We start from the raw sequence: 18,337 nt of genomic DNA, 5'->3' as shown, positions 1-18,337 counted from the left end.
GAGACCGGTGCTGGCTGAGACTTGCCGGCCAAGAAACACGCTGGCGGTGTCGCCAGAAGTAATTACAAGACCGGTAGCTGAGCCGGAAAAGGGAATGCCGGCGGTATTAGCGATTCACCAGAGTATGGTGACGCACCCGGTGGTCGTTGTTGGGAGTCCACAGCCATCCCGTTCAGCTACCCCGTCACCTCCGCCGGGGGCCGAGGGGCCAAAACCGGAAACAGAGGAACCGGAGACACCGGCTAATTATGAACCGTTTCGGAGGCTGCGCCAGTTGCCAGGCCAGTCCCTCTCCGATTACGTGAAGGCCCAGCGGGCCGAATGGCTACGTGCCTACCACCCCGTGTGAACCACAGCGATCGGAGGTGGTGGACATAGCTGTGTTGAGAACCGGTATTGTTGGAAGAACCGGTGAAGATTTATAGTTGCAGCAACGTTCAAGCTACCGAGCCCGGAAGGAGCCTGATGCCGGACTGTGCAAGGACTCCCTCCGTGATTGTGACGGAGACTTTTATTGTCTGTTTTTTCTTGCCTACAAAGACCGGGAGTGCTGTGAGAGCCTCCGGGCAGAAGACCAGCCAAGACCGGGAGCGCCTGTTGAGGGCCTCCGGGCAAACTGCCTACAAAGACCGGGAGCTCCCTTGGAGGGACTCCAGGCGCCGGACTTGTGCGCCCATTGATTGTGTTTTTACATGAAAGTTTTAAAGTTTTATAAAGAGTTGCCTTGCTGGTTAAGATTTTGTTTTACAGGTGCGAGCCTTGCCAGGAGGCTAAGGCAAAAAGAGGGGAGGAATGTAAGGGGTGGACGGACCACTTACACTGAGGCGCAGTTTCCCCCCCTGAAGATACCCCACGCTGGGGTAGTTAAAGTTGTTAATGTTAATGATTAATTGTGTTTTATCGTATAATGGGTTTCCCCCCTAGTGGCCGGGTGGGACGGCTGTCCCCATAGAAACAGTGCAGGAGAGAGGAGGAGCCGGCAGCTTAAGGGGGGGAGTGAGAAAGTGCTGTAGGGAAGAAAGTGCGAGTTTGAGGCAGTTGATTCCGGGACGGGGGAGAAGGAGCAACGGGGGCAGAGTGTGGGAGCTATGGTGGCAGATAGCAAAAGAAGGGAGAAAGAAAGTGTCCTAGTCGGTGAAACAGAGTTGTGTGGGTCAAGTCTGCGGTAGCCGGAGCGGGAGCCCAGGTGAAGAAAACTAGAGTAGCCGGGCAAGGTCCCCTGAGAAGAGAAGACAGGAACAGTTTTCCCCAGCAGGAGTTGTGAATTGACGCTACAAGATTTGTGCCTCTGTTGTGAAGATACGTGCAATAAAAATGCCTGTTGATTCAACTGATGCCTGCCTGCGGAATTTTCCTGAGTCTGTCAGCGCGCTCCCTTCATCCACACTCTGCCCCACAAAACATTCCCCTGTCCCAATAGTGACGGCGGGGCCGGGGGTTAGCCCGTCACTCAAAGGGGCCACGACTACAACCCCCGAGGCACCCCCACCACCCCGTTACAACATGACGGTGACATCACACAGGTCCTGTGAGCACAGGCAGTGTCGGCTCTGAGGTGGAGGTCAGTGTATGTTCTCCAAGCTCCAGACGTCTCCTCACCCCGAACTACAGGAGAGAGTGACAGACCCCGCACTACACATGGGGGAGAGAGCGAGAGCGACAGACCCCGCACTACACATGAGGGAGAGAGCGAGAGCGACAGACCCCGCACTACACATGGGGGAGAGAGCGAGAGTGACAGACCCCGCACTACACATGAGGGAGAGAGCGGCAGACCCCGCACTACACATGGGGGAGAGAGCGACAGACCCGCACTACACATGGGGGAGAGAGAGCGACAGACCCCACACTACACATGGGGGAGAGAGCGACAGACCCCGCACTACACATGGGGGAGAGAGAGCGACAGACCCCGCACTACACATGGGGGAGAGAGAGAGAGACAGACCCCGCACTACACATGAGGGAGAGAGAGCGACAGACCCCGCACTACACATGGGGGAGAGAGCGACAGACCCCGCACTACACATGGAGGAGACAGAGCGACAGACCCCGCACTACACATGAGGGAGAGAGAGCGACAGACCCCGCACTACACATGGAGGAGAGAGAGCGACGGACCCCACACTACACATGGAGGAGAGAGAGAGCGACAGACCCCGCACTACACATGGAGGAGAGAGAGCGACAGACCCCACACTACACATGGAGGAGAGAGAGCGACAGACCCCTGTGAGGTAGCGGCGTTAGCCTGTTGTTGCTGAGCACTGGTTTGTGCAAAAGCCTTCTGTAGTTGAGCACTAGACTGGGCCAGCTGCTTTACAAGATCCTCCATGGTGACTGCTGAGTTAAACTGTAACTTTGCAGGCTTGAAGTGCCGCCCTTACTCTGTCCTGAGCCGCAGGAGGGACTGGATGACCTGAAGTTACCGCTGGGAGTGCATCTCGCAGAGCCGCAAGCTGCTGAGTCAACAAGCTGTTTGTCTCCTGTTGCTGAATTAACGCCCGCTGCAGCTGGGCATTGGTTTGTTGCTGCTGAGCATTAGCCTGTTGCTGCTGAGCACTGGTTTGTGCAAACGCCTTCTGTAGTTGAGCACTAGACTGGGCCAGCTGCTTTACAAGATCCTCCATGGTGGCTGCTGAGTTAAACTGTAACTTTGCAGGCTTGATCATAAACATGTGGAAACTGGGTTGTTGCCCCTAGCAACCAGGCTGCAATGCCTGCAAGCTTCGTGGACCCGCCAATCCACCGCAAACAGTCAGTAAAAAAAAAAAAATGGTTTTTTTTCTTCTTTTCCAGGGAAGTACATCTTAAGCCTGCTTTACACGGTATGACCGATTGTGCGATTTCACAATCGATCGTACCCGCCCCCGTCCTTTTTGCGTCACGGGCAAATCGCTGCCCGTGTCGCACAAAGTTAGTAAACCCCGTCACACATACTTACCTCTCGTGCGACCTCGCTGTGGGCGGCGAACGTCCACTTCCTGGAGTGGGAGGGACGTTCGGCGTCACAGCGACGTCACACGGGCGCCGGCCAATAGAAGCGGAGGGGCGGAGATGAGCGGGACGTAAACATCCCGCCCACCTCCTTCCTTCCACATAGAGACGGCGGCGGCCGTGGGAAGCAGGTGAGCTGCTCATCGTTCCCGTGGTGTCACACGGAGCGACGTGTGCTACCACGGAAACGATGGTCAACTAAAGTAAACGATATTATGGAACCTAACGAGCAGTACCCGACTCACTATAGCAAACTCAGAGGGTTTCCAGACACATTCTGGGGGACACATAGCGGTCTTCAAATATTACCCCTGTCACTGCCTCACATATCCCCCCCCTCAGTTCAAACGGGCGGGGTTGAACTTTTGCCACCATACAGGGACCTCTGGACAGGGCATCCGCATTGCCCTGCAACCTACCAGCCCGGTGTTCCACAGAAAAGTGAAAGTTCTGCAAGGAGAGAAACCACCTGGTGACTCTAGCATTTCTCTCCTTAGCATTCCTCATCCAGACCAAAGGGGAGTGGTCTGTCACCAGGCGAAAGTGTCGCCCCAGCAGGTAGTAGCGTAGGGATTCCAGAGCCCATTTTATGGCCAGGCACTCCTTCTCCACTATGCTATAGTTCTTCTCTGCCGGGGTGAGTTTTCTACTCAAATAGGTGACCGGATGCTCTACTCCATCTACCTCCTGGGACAGAACTGCACCCAGACCCACCTCAGAGGCATCTGCCTGTACTATAAACTCCTTTTGAAAGTCAGGGTTGGCAAGGACAGGCTGACCACATAGGACTACCTTTAGCGCCTGAAAGGCTTCCTCTGCTTGTGTATTCCAGTGGACCATGACCGACTTCTTCCCTGTTAAGAGATCAGTCAAAGGCGCCGACCTTCCAGCAAAATTGGGTATGAATCGTCGGTAATACCCCATTATACCCAGAAAGGCTCTTACCTGTTTTGTGGTAAGGGGACGAGGCCAGTTTTGAATGGCTTCGATTTTGTTTACTTGTGGCTTGATAACCCCTTGGCCTATCACATACCCCAAGTAACGGGCTTCTTTGAGACCCATAGCACATTTGTTTGGATTCGCTGTCAGACCAGCAGCTCTGAGCGAATCCACTACCGCTTGTACCTGAGATAGGTGGGTGCTCCAGTCACTGCTATAGATGATGATGTCATCCAAATATGCGGAGGCATACAGTTGATGGGGTTCTAACACTATGTCCATTAACCTCTGAAACGTGGCCGGAGCCCCATGTAAACCAAACGGCAAGACGACATAGTGATAGAGCCCCCCTGGCGTGACAAAAGCGGTCTTTTCTTTTGCCGCCTCTGTCAGCGGCACCTGCCAGTAACCTTTAGTGAGATCGAGAGTCGTGAAGTACTGGGCCCGTCCCAGTCTCTCTATCAGCTCGTCGACCCTGGGCATGGGATACATATCAAATTTCGAAACCTCATTTAACTTTCGGAAGTCATTACAGAATCTTAAAGAACTGTCTGGTTTTGGGATCAGCACAATGAGACTGGCCCATTCGCTCGTGGACTTTTCAATAACCCCCAGTTGGAGCATCTTTTTTACCTCCTCCGCAATGGCTTGCCTACGAGCTTCTGGTACCCGGTATGGCCTCAGGCGTACCCTTACTTGAGGCTCGGTGACAATATCATGGTGGATTATGGTTGTTCGTCCAGGTAGGCTTGAGAACACATCCGTATTCCACTGCACTAACCTCCGAGACTCCCATCTCTGCTGTTTTGAGAGAGAATTCCCTATCCTCACTCCTGATTCATCATCAGGGGACTCCTCCTTTGTTGTTGTCAAAGCACCTGAAAAGGTTAGGTCCAGCGTTACGTCAGCCACCATACATTCTCTGTCTTTCCACGCCTTCAGCAGGTTTACATGGTAGATTTGCTCTGGTTTTCTTCCACCTGGCCGATACACCTTATAGTTTACTTCCCCCACTTTCTCCCGGATCTCATAGGGACCTTGCCATTTGGCTAAGAACTTACTTTCTGCGGTAGGTATTAGAACTAAGACACGATCCCCCGGTTTAAAAGACCTGATGGAGGCCTTTCTATTATACTGAGTACTTTGGGCCCCTGAACATCCAGCAAATGCTCTTTAACAATGGGCATTACTACCGTGATACGATCCTGCATAACCATAACATATTCAACCGTGCTTTTGTGAGGGGTGGGCTCCTGTTCCCAAGTTTCTTTAACAATATCCATCAGTCCCCGCGGATGTCTGCCATACAGTAACTCAAATGGCGAAAACCCGGTGGAAGATTGTGGGACCTCACGGATAGCGAACATTAAATAGGGCAATAACATGTCCCAATCTTTCCCCTCTTTGGAGACCACCTTTTTCAACATAGCCTTCAGAATTTTATTGAAACGTTCCACTAGACCATCGGTCTGGGGATGGTACACTGACGTGCGCAGCTGCTTGATCTGGAGGAGTTTGCACAGTTCCTTCATAATTTTAGACATAAAGGGAGTGCCTTGATCGGTCAGGATTTCTTTGGGTAACCCCACGCGACAGAACATAGCAAACAACTCCCGAGTAATTAGCTTCGCCGAGGTGTGACTCAGTGGAATGGCCTCCGGATAACGCGTCGCGTAATCTATCACTACCAGGATGTGCTGGTGAGCACGGGCTGATTTTACAATGGGTCCAATCAGATCCATAGCAATTCGCTCAAAAGGCACCTCTATAATGGGTAAAGGTATCAGAGGACTACGGAAACGGTGCGTGGGTGCGGTCAACTCACAAACGGGGCAGGACTCACAGAACCTCTTAATTTCTGCGCCGACCCCTGGCCAGTAAAACCGCTGAAACATGCGTTCCCGCGTTTTCTCTTCACCTAGGTGCCCACTCATCAGGTGGTTATGAGCCAATTCCAAGGCCTGACGGCGGTACGGCTGAGGGACCACCAACTGTTCCAATATTTCCCCCCGGATTTTATAAACCCGATAGAGCAACTCTCGCTTTAGAGCCATGTAAGGAGTTTCCAGCTTGGCACCAGGCCGCTGGGGAACCCCATCAATTACCTGTACATTTCCACGTCCTGGAGCCAATGTGGCGTCCCGGAGCTGTGCTGTTCCAAAATTATCTGGAGACACGTTCAACTCTGGGATTGCCTCGGGTGGCTCAACCTCTCCTGCCATTACCTCTAGGGCCCTCTCTCTCCCCCCCTTCCCCCTTCCCCCCCCTCTCTCTCCCCCTTCACTGGATGGATGCTATAATCTAACTCTTACCGCTTTCTTTGTATCTTATGCCATTTAGCGGATCATACACCACAGCATGCTAATGAACATTGGGTCTTCAAGTGATATATTATATAGACAGTTGCAAAGGTAAATCTCACAGAAAATTCTCTGTAGTTTACACACCTTCCGTCTCAGTCCTTACGTTTTCCTATGGTCCCCTGCATACACCTATACATGAAGTATATATAATTTTCTCAAGACAAATCTGTTTTCTACTTCAGGTTGATCACTAATGTACCATTGGTCAGCACATGTGAACCTAATTTCACCAGTCTAACTTCATATACGTTTCCTGTGGTATGTATTTTTACATTATGATAACTTTGTACGTATTATAAATACTAGGGTCTCTCAATCGATTAATCATTAATCATTGATTATTCACACAGGTGTACAACAAGGTTTTTGTTTATTTAATTTGTTCAATGTCTAAGACAATCGCCATATTTTTGTTCTATGCGCTATGTGTAAAATTGATTGTACATGTATGTGAGATTTGATATTGTATTTTTCTTTTGTTCTTTCAGTACATTTATTTGATAAAGGCCAAAATTGTATGGCCGAAACGTCATAATAACACAGACCTTTGCATGAATAAAAATTGGCATCAATAAGCATCAATATTCTCGATTCTTCATTTTTTTTGAGTGCCCGAGCTGACTCTTTGCACAATTACCTCTAGGGGGAACCTGGCAAGGTTACATTCTTTCCCTATACTGGAGACCCCTACGGCAGGTATCCCTGAGTCGGGATCGTCCGGCTCAGGGCCTGGTTCTATCATACACCTCGGAGGGCTAGGTCGCCTCCCACATAATGTCCAGAACAGGGGCAAGTCTCTTCCCAAAATAACATCATATGGAAGACTTTTCATCACCCCCACTTCATGTTGAACCTCTCCACATGAGGTAGCAATAGTGACCCTTTCCATAGGGTATTCACGTAGGTCTCCATGTATACAAAGTACCCCTACGTTATGTCCCGTGGGGTTTTCCCCGGAGACCAAGGAGGCATGTACAAGAGTCACTACACTTCCTGAGTCCAACAAAGCCTCTGCTGTATAGCCATTAACACGTACTGTGCAGAGATGGGGCTCCTCCCCCATAGTTACATTGCTTACGGCACAAACAGTATGGGCATACATTGATTCCCGGCGGGCGTACCGGCAGTCCATGGGTTCTGATGTGAGTGGGCACTGTGCCATCATATGCCCCAGCTGATGGCACCGGCAGCAAATAACAGCAGAGGTGTCCCTGTTTCGGGTGTCCAACTTTGGGGAACCAGGACTCCGGCTGACCTTAGTCTGGGGTTTACTCTCTGCCAGGGCTGAAGACGGGGCAGCACCCGAGGAGGGACGGGAATCTTTCACCAACTGTGAAGGGGGCGTATTCCTACGGAGTGCCCGCCGTGAGGCAGAGTCACGGACCAACTCCTGGGTAGCTGTGTAGCGTTCCACCAAATTCACTAGTTGGTCTAGGGTACCGGGATCCCCCTGGCCCACCCACCCTTGAATGGGGGCTGGCAAAGTCCGCACAAATCGTTCAATCACCACCCGCTCAATCATCTGTCCGGGGTTCAAGGTCTCCGGCTGGAGCCATTTTTTCACAAGGTCCAGTAAGACATGGGCCTGTGAGCGTACAGGTTTTCCCTCCTCAAAGGACCACTGGTTCACTCGCTGGCCCCGGAGATAAGTGTTAACCCCCATTTGTGCAAGGATCTCACCTTTCAGTGTGCCGTAGTCCTTGGCATCCTCCGTACTGAGATCCAGGTAGGCTTTTTGGAGTTCACCTACCAAGAATGGGGCCACGACATCAGTCCAACGGTCGGTAGACAATTTCTCTCGCTCAGCGGTCCTCTCAAACACGGAGAGAAAGGCTTCTGGGTCGTCCTCTGCACTCATCTTCGTAAGTGCCGCCCTTACTCTGTCCTGAGCCGCAGGAGGGACTGGATGACCTGAAGTTACCGCTGGGAGTGCATCTCGCAGAGCCGCAAGCTGCTGAGTCAACAAGCTGTTTGTCTCCTGTTGCTGAACTAACGCCCGCTGCAGCTGGGCATTGGTTTGTTGCTGCTGAGCATTAGCCTGTTGCTGCTGAGCACTGGTTTGTGCAAACGCCTTCTGTAGTTGAGCACTAGACTGGGCCAGCTGCTTTACAAGATCCTCCATGGTGGCTGCTGAGTTAAACTGTAACTTTGCAGGCTTGATCATAAACATATGGAAACTGGGTTGTTGCCCCTAGCAACCAGGCTGCAATGCCTGCAAGCTTCGTGGACCCGCCGATCCACCGCAAACAATCAGTAAAAAAAAAAAAATGTTTTTTTTTCTTCTTTTCCAGGGAAGTACATCTTAGGCCATTGCCCTTAGCAACCAGGCTGCCATGCCCGCATTCTCCACCATAATGTGAGGTAGCAAAAACGTGAGGCAGCAGCGTGTTCACACCAACAGTCTATTTATTGTTGCAGCATAAATAGATCCAATTTCCAACAATCAAAGTCTCTTCCGGATCACAGCCGGTGCATATAGACAAATACTTGGTATAAAAAGTCTTGTTACCTTAGGACCCCGTTAACCGCAGGGGTCTTGTTAAGGTTCTCCTAGGCTCACACTCTTGGCCTGTGTTCACTCCACACAGAGCCAGCTCCGCTCACACAGCATGTGTAGCTTCATCAAGCCTGGCTCTCAACTGAGACACACCCTGATGTGCTCTGCCAGATTTAAACTAAAATGCTAGACATGAGGATTGCTACAAAACCTGGACTGGGAGGAGAGATCTGTCTCCCTGTTACCCTTTAGGCCCCGTCACACTAAGCAACATCGCTAGCAACATCGCTGCTAACGAACAACTTTTGTGACGTTGCTAGCGATGTTGCTGTGTGTGACATCCAGCAACAACCTGGCCCCTGCTGTGAGGTCGTTGGTTGTTGCTGAATGTCCTGGGCCATTTTTTAGTTGTTGCTCTCCCGCTGTGAAGCGCACATCGCTGTGTGTGACAGCGAGACAGCAACAACTAAATGTGCAGGCAGCAGGAGCCGGCTTCTGCGGAGGCTGGTAACCACAGTAAACATCGGGTAACCAAGAAGCCCTGTCCTTGGTTACCCGATATTTACCTTTGTTACCAGCCTCCGCCGCTCTCACTGTCAGTGCCGGCTCCTGCTCTGTGCACATGTAGCTGCAGGACACATCGGGTTAATTAACCCGATGTGTGCTGTAGCTAGGAGAGCAGGGAGCCAGCGCTAAGCATTGTGCGCTGCTCCCTGCTCTGTGCACATTTAGCTGCAGCATACATCGGGTAATTAACCCGATGTGTGCTGTAACTAGGAGAGCAGGGAGCCAGCGCTCAGTGTGCGCTGCTTCCTGCTCTCTGCACGTGTAGCTGCGTGCACTGGTAACCAAGGTAAATATCGGGTTGGTTACCCGATATTTACCTTAGTTACCAAGCGCAGCATCTTCCACGCGGCGCTGGGGGCTGGTCACTGGTTGCTGGTGAGCTCACCAGCAACTCGTGTAGCCACGCTCCAGCGATCCCTGCCAGGTCAGGTTGCTGGTGGGATCGCTGGAGCGTCGCAGTGTGACATCTCACCAGCAACCTCCTAGCAACTTACCAGCGATCCCTATCGTTGTTGGGATCGCTGGTAAGTTGCTTAGTGTGACTGGACCTTTTGTGCTATAGTCCCTGTAATAGCTATAGCAAACTGAGAGGGTTTCCAGACACATTCTGGGGGACACATAGCGGTCTTCAAATATTACCCCTGTCACTGCCTCACACCTCGCACTACACATGGGGGAGAGAGAGCGACAGACCCCGCACTACACATGGGGGAGAGAGAGCGACAGACCCCGCACTACACATGGGGGAGAGAGAGCGACAGACCCCGCACTACACATGAGGGAGAGAGAGAGCGACAGACCCCGCACTACACATGAGGGAGAGAGAGCGACAGACCCCGCACTACACATGAGAGAGAGAGACCCCGCACTACACATAGGGAAGAGAGAGAGCGACAGACCCCGCACTACACATGGGGGAGAGAGAGCGACAGACCCCGCACTACACATGAGGGAGAGAGAGCGACAGACCCCGCACTACACATGAGAGAGAGAGACCCCGCACTACACATAGGGAAGAGAGAGAGCGACAGACCCCGCACTACACATAAGAGAGAGAGAGATTGACAGACCCCGCACTACACATAAGAGAGAGAGAGATTGACAGACCCCGCACTACACATGAAGGAGAGAGAGCGACAGACCCCACACTACACATGAAGGAGAGAGAGCGACAGACCCCGCACTACACATGAAGGAGAGAGAGCGACAGACCCCACACTACACATGGAGGAGAGAGAGCGACAGACCCCACACTACACATGGGGGAGAGAGAGCGACAGACCCCGCACTACACATGAAGGAGAGAGAGTGACAGACCCCGCACTACACATGAAGGAGAGAGAGCGACAGACCCCACACTACACATGGAGGAGAGAGAGCGACAGACCCCGCACTACACATGAGGGGGAGAGAGAGCGCGACAGACCCTGCACTACACATGGGGGAGAGAGAGCGACAGGCCCCGCACTACACATGAGGGGGAGAGAGAGCGCGACAGACCCTGCACTACACATGGGGAAGAGAGCGACAGACCCCGCATTACACATGGGGGAGAGAGAGCGACAGACCCCACACTACACATGAGGAGAGAGAGAGAGCGACAGACCCCGCACTACACATGGGGGAGAGAGAACGACAGACCCCGCACTACACATGGGGGAGAGAGCGACAGACCCCGCACTACACATGGGGGGGAGAGAGCGACAGACCCCGCACTACACATGGGGGAAAGAGAGAGCGACAGACCCCGCACTACACATGGAGGAGAGAGAGCGACAGACCCCGCACTACACATGAGGAGACAAAGCGCGACAGACCCCGCACTACACATGGGGGAGAGAGAGAGCGACAGACCCGCACTACACATGGAGGAGAGAGAGCGACAGACCCCGCACTACACATGGGGGAGAGAGAGAGCGACAGACCCCGCACTACACATGAGGGAGAGAGCGCGACAGACACTGCACTACACATGAAGGAGAGAGAGCGACAGACCCCGCACTACACATGGGGGAGAGAGAGCGGCAGACCCCGCACTACACATGGGGGAAAGAGAGAGCGACAGACCCCGCAATACACATGAGGAGACAGAGCGCGACAGACCCCGCACTACACATGGGGGAGTGAGAGCGACAGACCCCGCACTACACATGGGGAAGAGAGAGCGACAGACCCCACACTACACATGGGGGAAAGAGAGGGACAGACCCCGCACTACACATGGAGGAGAGAGAGCGACAGACCCCGCACTACACATGGAGGAGAGAGAGCGACAGACCCCGCACTACACATGGGGGAGAGAGAGCGACAGACCCCGCACTACACATGGGGGAGAGAGAGCGACAGACCCCGCACTACACATGAGGGAGAGAGAGAGACAGACCCCGCACTACACATGGGGGAGAGAGAGCGACAGACCCCGCACTACACATGGGGGAGAGAGCGACAGACCCCGCACTACACATGAGGGAGAGAGAGCGACAGACCCCGCACTACACATGAGGGAGAGAGAGCGACAGACCCCGCACTACACATGAGGGATAGAGAGAGAGCAACAGACGCCACATTACAAATGGGGGAGAGAGTGACAGACCCTGCACTACACATGGGGGAGAGAGAGAGCGACAGACCCCGCACTACACATGGGGGATAGAGAGAGAACAACAGACGCCGCATTACAAATGGGGGAGAGAGTGACAGACCCTGCACTACACATGGGGGAGAGAGCGACAGACCCGCACTACACATGGGGGAGAGAGCGACATACCCGCACTACACATGGGGGAGAGAGCGACATACCCGCACTACACATGGGGGAGAGAGCGACAGACCCGCACTACACATGGGGGAGAGAGAGAGCGACAGACCCCGCACTACACATGGAGAATAAAGAGAGAGTGACAGACCCCGCACTACACATGGGGGAGAGAGCGACAGACCCTGCACTACACATGAGGGAGAGAGAGCGACAGACCCCGCACTACACATGGGGGAGAGAGCGGCAAACCCCGCACTACACATGGGGGAAAGAGAGCGACAGACCCCGCACTACACATGGGGGAGTGAGAGCGACAGACCCCGCACTACACATGGGGGAGTGAGAGCGACAGACCCCGCACTACACATGGGGGAGTGAGAGCGACAGACCCCGCACTACACATGGGGGAGTGAGAGCGACAGACCCCGCACTACACATGGGGAAGAGAGAGCGACAGATCCCGCACTACACATGGGGGAAAGAGAGGGACAGACCCCGCACTACACATGGAGGAGAGAGAGCGACAGACCCCGCACTACACATGAGGGAGAGAGAGCGACAGACCCCGCACTACACGTTACGGAGAGAGAGCAACAGACCCCGCACTACACATGGGGAATAGAGAGAGAGCAACAGACGCCGCACTACACATGGGGGAGAGAGAGCGACAGACCCCGCACTACACATGGGGGAGAGAGAGCGACAGACCCTGCACTACACATGGGGGAGAGAGAGAGCGACAGACCCCACAATACACATGGGGGAGAGAGAGAGCGACATACCCGCACTACACATGAGGGAGAGAGAGCGACAGACCCCGCACTACACATGGGGGAGAGAGAGCGACAGACCCCGCACTACACATGGGGGAGAGAGAGCGACAGACCCCGCACTACACATGGAGAATAAAGAGAGAGTGACAGACCCCGCACTACACATGAGGGAGAGAGAGCGACAGACCCCGCACTACACATGAGGGAAAGAGAGCGACAGACCCTGCACTACACATGGGGGAGTGAGAGCGACAGACCCCGCACTACACATGGGGGAAAGAGAGCGACAGACCCTGCACTACACATGGGGGAGTGAGAGCGACAGACCCCGCACTACACATGGGGGAGTGAGAGCGACAGACCCCGCACTACACATGGGGAAGAGAGAGCGACAGACCCCGCACTACACATGGGGGAAAGAGAGGGACAGACCCCGCACTACACATGAGGGAGAGAGAGCGACAGACCCAGCACTACACGTTACGGAGAGAGAGCAACAGACCCCGCACTACACATGGGGGATAGAGAGAGAGCAACAGACGCCGCACTACACATGGGGGTGAGAGTGACAGACCCTGCACTACACATGGGGGAGAGAGAGAGCGACAGACCCCGCATTATACATGGGGGAGTGAGAGCGACAGACCCTGCACTACACATGCGGGAGAGAGTGACAGACCCTGCACTACACATGGGGGGGGGGCGACAGACCCCGCACTACACATGGAGGAGAGAGAGCGACAGACCCCGCACTACACATGGAGGATAGAGAGAGAGTGACAGACCCCGCACTACACATGGGGGAGAGAGAGCGACAGACCCCGCACTACACATGGAGGATAGAGAGAGAGTGACAGACCCCGCACTACACATGGAGGAGAGAGAGCGACAGACCCCGCACTACACATGGGGGAGAGAGAGAGCGACAGACCCCGCACTATACATGGAGGAGAGAGAGCGACAGACCCTGCACTACACATGGGGGAGAGAGAGCGACAGACCCCGCACTACACATGGGGGAGAGTGACAGACCTTGCACTACACATGGAGGAGAGAGAGCGACAGACCCCGCAATACACATGAGGAGACAGAGCGCGACAGACCCCGCACTACACATGAGGGAGAGAGAGCGACAGACCCCGCACTACACATGAGGGAGAGAGAGCGACGGACCCCGCACTACACATGAGGGAGAGAGAGCGTCAGACCCCGCACTACACATGGAGGAGAGAGAGCGACAGACCCCGCACTACACATGGGGGAGAGAGAGCGACAGACCCCGCACTACACATGAGGGAGAGAGAGCGACAGACCCCGCACTACACATGGGAGGAGAGAGAGCGACAGACCCCGCACTACACATGGGGGAGAGAGAGCGACACACCCCGCACTACACATGAGCGAGAGAGAGCGACAGACGCCACACTACACATGGAGGAGAGAGAGCGACAGACCCCGCTCTACACATGAGGGGGAGAGAGAGCGACAGACCCCGCACTACACATGAGGGAGAGAGCGACACACCCCACACTACACATGAGGGAGAGAGAGAGACAGACCCCGCACTACACATGAGGGAGAGAGAGAGACAGACCCCGCACTACACATGAGGGAGAGAGAGAGCGACAGACCCCGCACTACACATGGAGGAGAGAGAGCGACAGACCCCGCACTACACATGGAGGATAGAGAGAGAGTGACAGACCCCGCACTACACATGGGGGAGAGAGAGCGACAGACCCCGCACTACACATGGAGGATAGAGAGAGAGTGACAGACCCCGCACTACACATGGAGGAGAGAGAGCGACAGACCCCGCACTACACATGGGGGAGAGAGAGCGACAAACCCCGTACTACACATGAGGGAGAGAGAGCGACAGACCCCGCACTACACATGGGGGAGAGAGAGCGACAGACCCCGCACTACACATGGGGGAGAGAGAGAGCGACAGACCCCGCACTATACATGGAGGAGAGAGAGCGACAGACCCTGCACTACACATGGGGGAGAGAGAGCGACAGACCCCGCACTACACATGGGGGAGAGAGAGCGACAGACCCCGCACTACACATGGAGGAGAGAGAGCGACAGACCCCGCACTACACATGAGGGAGAGAGAGCGACAGACCTTGCACTACACATGGAGGAGAGAGAGCGACAGACCCCGCACTACACATGAGGGAGAGAGAGCGACAGACCCCGCACTACACATGGGGGAGAGAGAGCGACAGACCTTGCACTACACATGGAGGAGAGAGAGCGACAGACCCCGCACTACACATGAGGGAGAGAGAGCGACAGACCCCGCACTACACATGGGGGAGAGAGAGAGCGACAGACCCCGCACTACACATGGGGGAAAGAGAGAGCGACAGACCCCGCACTACACATGAGGGAGAGAGAGCGACAGACCCCGCACTACACATGAGGGAGAGAGAGCGACAGACCCCGCACTACACATGAGGGAGAGAGAGCGTCAGACCCCGCACTACACATGGAGGAGAGAGAGCGACAGACCCCGCACTACACATGGGGGAGAGAGAGCGACAGACCCCGCACTACACATGAGGGAGAGAGAGCGACAGACCCCGCACTACACATGGAGGAGAGAGAGCGACAGACCCCGGACTACACATGGGGGAGAGAGAGCGACACACCCCGCACTACACATGAGGGAGAGAGAGCGACAGACGCCACACTACACATGGAGGAGAGAGAGCGACAGACCCCACACTACACATGAGGGGGAGAGAGAGCGACAGACCCCGCACTACACATGAGGGAGAGAGAGCGACAGACCCCGCACTACACATGAGGGAGAGAGAGCGTCAGACCCCGCACTACACATGGAGGAGAGAGAGCGACAGACCCCGCACTACACATGGAGGAGAGAGAGCGACAGACCCCGCACTACACATGGAGGAGAGAGAGCAACAGAACCCGCACTACACATGAGGGGGAGAGAGAGCGACAGACCCCGCACTACACATGGAGGAGAGAGAGCAACAGACCCCGCACTACACATGAGGGGGAGAGAGAGCGACAGACCCCGCACTACACATGAGGGAGAGAGAGCGACAGACCCCGCACTACACATGAGGGAGAGAGAGCGTCAGACCCCGCACTACACATGGAGGAGAGAGAGCGACAGACCCCGCACTACACATGGGGGAGAGAGAGCGACACACCCCACACTACACATGGGGGAGAGAGAAGAGTGACAGACCCCGCACTACACATGGAGGAGAGAGAGCGACAGACCCCGCACTACACATGAGGGGGAGAGAGAGCGACAGACCCCGCACTACACATGGAGGAGAGAGAGCGACAGACCCCGCACTACACATGGAGGAGAGAGAGCGACAGACCCCGCAGTACACATGAGGGAGAGAGAGCGACAGACCCCGCACTACACATGCAGGAGAGAGAGTGACAGACCCCACACTACACATGAGGGAGAGAGAGAGTGACAGACCCCGCACTACACATGGAGGAGAGAGAGTGACAGACCCCGCACTACACATGAGGGAGAGAGAGAGCGACAGACCCCGCACTACACATGGAGGAGAGAGAGCGACAGACCCCGCACTACACATGAGGGAGAGAGAGCGACAGACCCTGCACTACACATGGAGGAGAGAGAGTGACAGACCCCGCACTACACATGGGGGAGAGAGAGCGACAGACCCCTCACTACACATGGGGGAGAGAGAGCGACAGACCCCGCACTACACATGGGAGGAGAGAGAGCGACAGACCCCGCACTACACATGGGGGAGAGAGAGTGACAGACCCCGCACTACACATGGGGGAGAGAGAGAGCGACAGACCCTGCACTACACATGGGGGAGAGAGAGCGACAGACCCCGCACTACACATGGAGGAGAGAGAGTGACAGACCCTGCACTACACATGGAGGAGAGAGAGTGACAGACCCCGCACTACACATGGGGGAGAGAGAGCGACAGACCCCGCACTACACATGGGGGAGAGAGAGCGACAGACCCCGCACTACACATGGGAGGAGAGAGAGTGACAGACCCCGCACTACACATGGAGGAGAGAGAGTGACAGACCCCGCACTACACATGGGGGAGAGAGGGCGACAGACCCCGCACTACACATGGGAGGAGAGAGAGCGACAGACCCCGCACTACACATGGGAGGAGAGAGAGTGACAGACCCCGCACTACACATGGGGGAGAGAGAGCGACAGACCCCGCACTACACATGGGGGAGAGAGAGCGACAGACCCCGCACTACACATGGGAGGAGAGAGAGCGACAGACCCCGCACTACACATGGGAGGAGAGAGAGTGACAGACCCCGCACTACACATAGGGGAGAGAGAGCGACAGACCCCGCACTACACATGGGAGGAGAGAGAGTGACAGACCCCGCACTACACATGGAGGAGAGAGAGTGACAGACCCCGCACTACACATGGGGGAGAGAGAGCGACAGACCCCGCACTACACATGGGAGGAGAGAGAGCGACAGACCCCGCACTACACATGGGAGGAGAGAGAGTGACAGACCCCGCACTACACATGGGGGAGAGAGAGCGACAGACCCCGCACCACACATGGGAGGAGAGAGAGTGACAGACCCCGCACTACACATGGAGGAGAGAGAGTGACAGACCCCGCACTACACATGGGGGAGAGAGAGCGACAGACCCTGCACTACACATGGAGTAGAGAGAGCGACAGACCCCGCACTACACATGGGGGGAGAGAGAGCGACAGACCCCGCACTACACATGGGGGATAGAGAGAGCGACAGACTCCGCACTACACATGGGGGAGAGAGAGCGACAGACCCCGCACTACACATAGGGAGAGCGACAGACCCCGCACTACACATGAGGGAGAGAGAGAGCGACAGACCCCGCACTACACATAGGGAGAGAGAGAGTGACAGACCCCGCACTACACTTGAGAGAGAGAGAGCGACAGACCCCGAACTACACATGAGAGAGAGTGACAGACCCCGCACTACACATGGGGGAGAGAGAGAGCGACAGACCCCGCACTACTCATGGGGGAGAGAGAGCGACAGACCCTGCACTACACATGGAGGAGAGAGAGAGCGACAGACCCCGCACTACACATGAAGGAGAGAGATCGCCAGACCCCGCACTACACATGGGGGAGAGAGAGCGCCAGACCCCGCACTACACATGGGGGAGAGAGAATGACAGACCCCGCACTACACATGGGGGAGAGAGAGCGACAGACCCTGCACTACACATGTGGGAGAGAGATCGACAGACCCCTCAATACACATGAGGAGACAGAGAGCGACAGACCCCGCACTACACATGGGGGAGAGAGTGAGCGACAGACCCCGCATTACACATGGGGAGAGAGCGACAGACCCCGCACTACACATGGGGGAGAGAGAATGACAGACCCCGCACTACACATGGAGGAGAGAG

The 18,337-nt window shown here is 55.1% G+C and overlaps 1 protein-coding gene across 1 annotated transcript in view; it reads left to right on the top strand.

Annotated features, from left to right (window-relative positions):
- LOC142257368 (uncharacterized) overlaps positions 1–18,337 on the top strand; it is a 560,365-nt gene that overhangs the window by 351,743 nt on the left and 190,285 nt on the right. The window lies entirely within an intron of this gene.

This window comes from Anomaloglossus baeobatrachus, chromosome 1 (genome assembly GCF_048569485.1).
Source record: "Anomaloglossus baeobatrachus isolate aAnoBae1 chromosome 1, aAnoBae1.hap1, whole genome shotgun sequence".
Taxonomy (NCBI): Eukaryota; Metazoa; Chordata; class Amphibia; order Anura; family Aromobatidae; genus Anomaloglossus; species Anomaloglossus baeobatrachus.
This window is presented reverse-complemented; position numbering and strand designations above follow the sequence as displayed.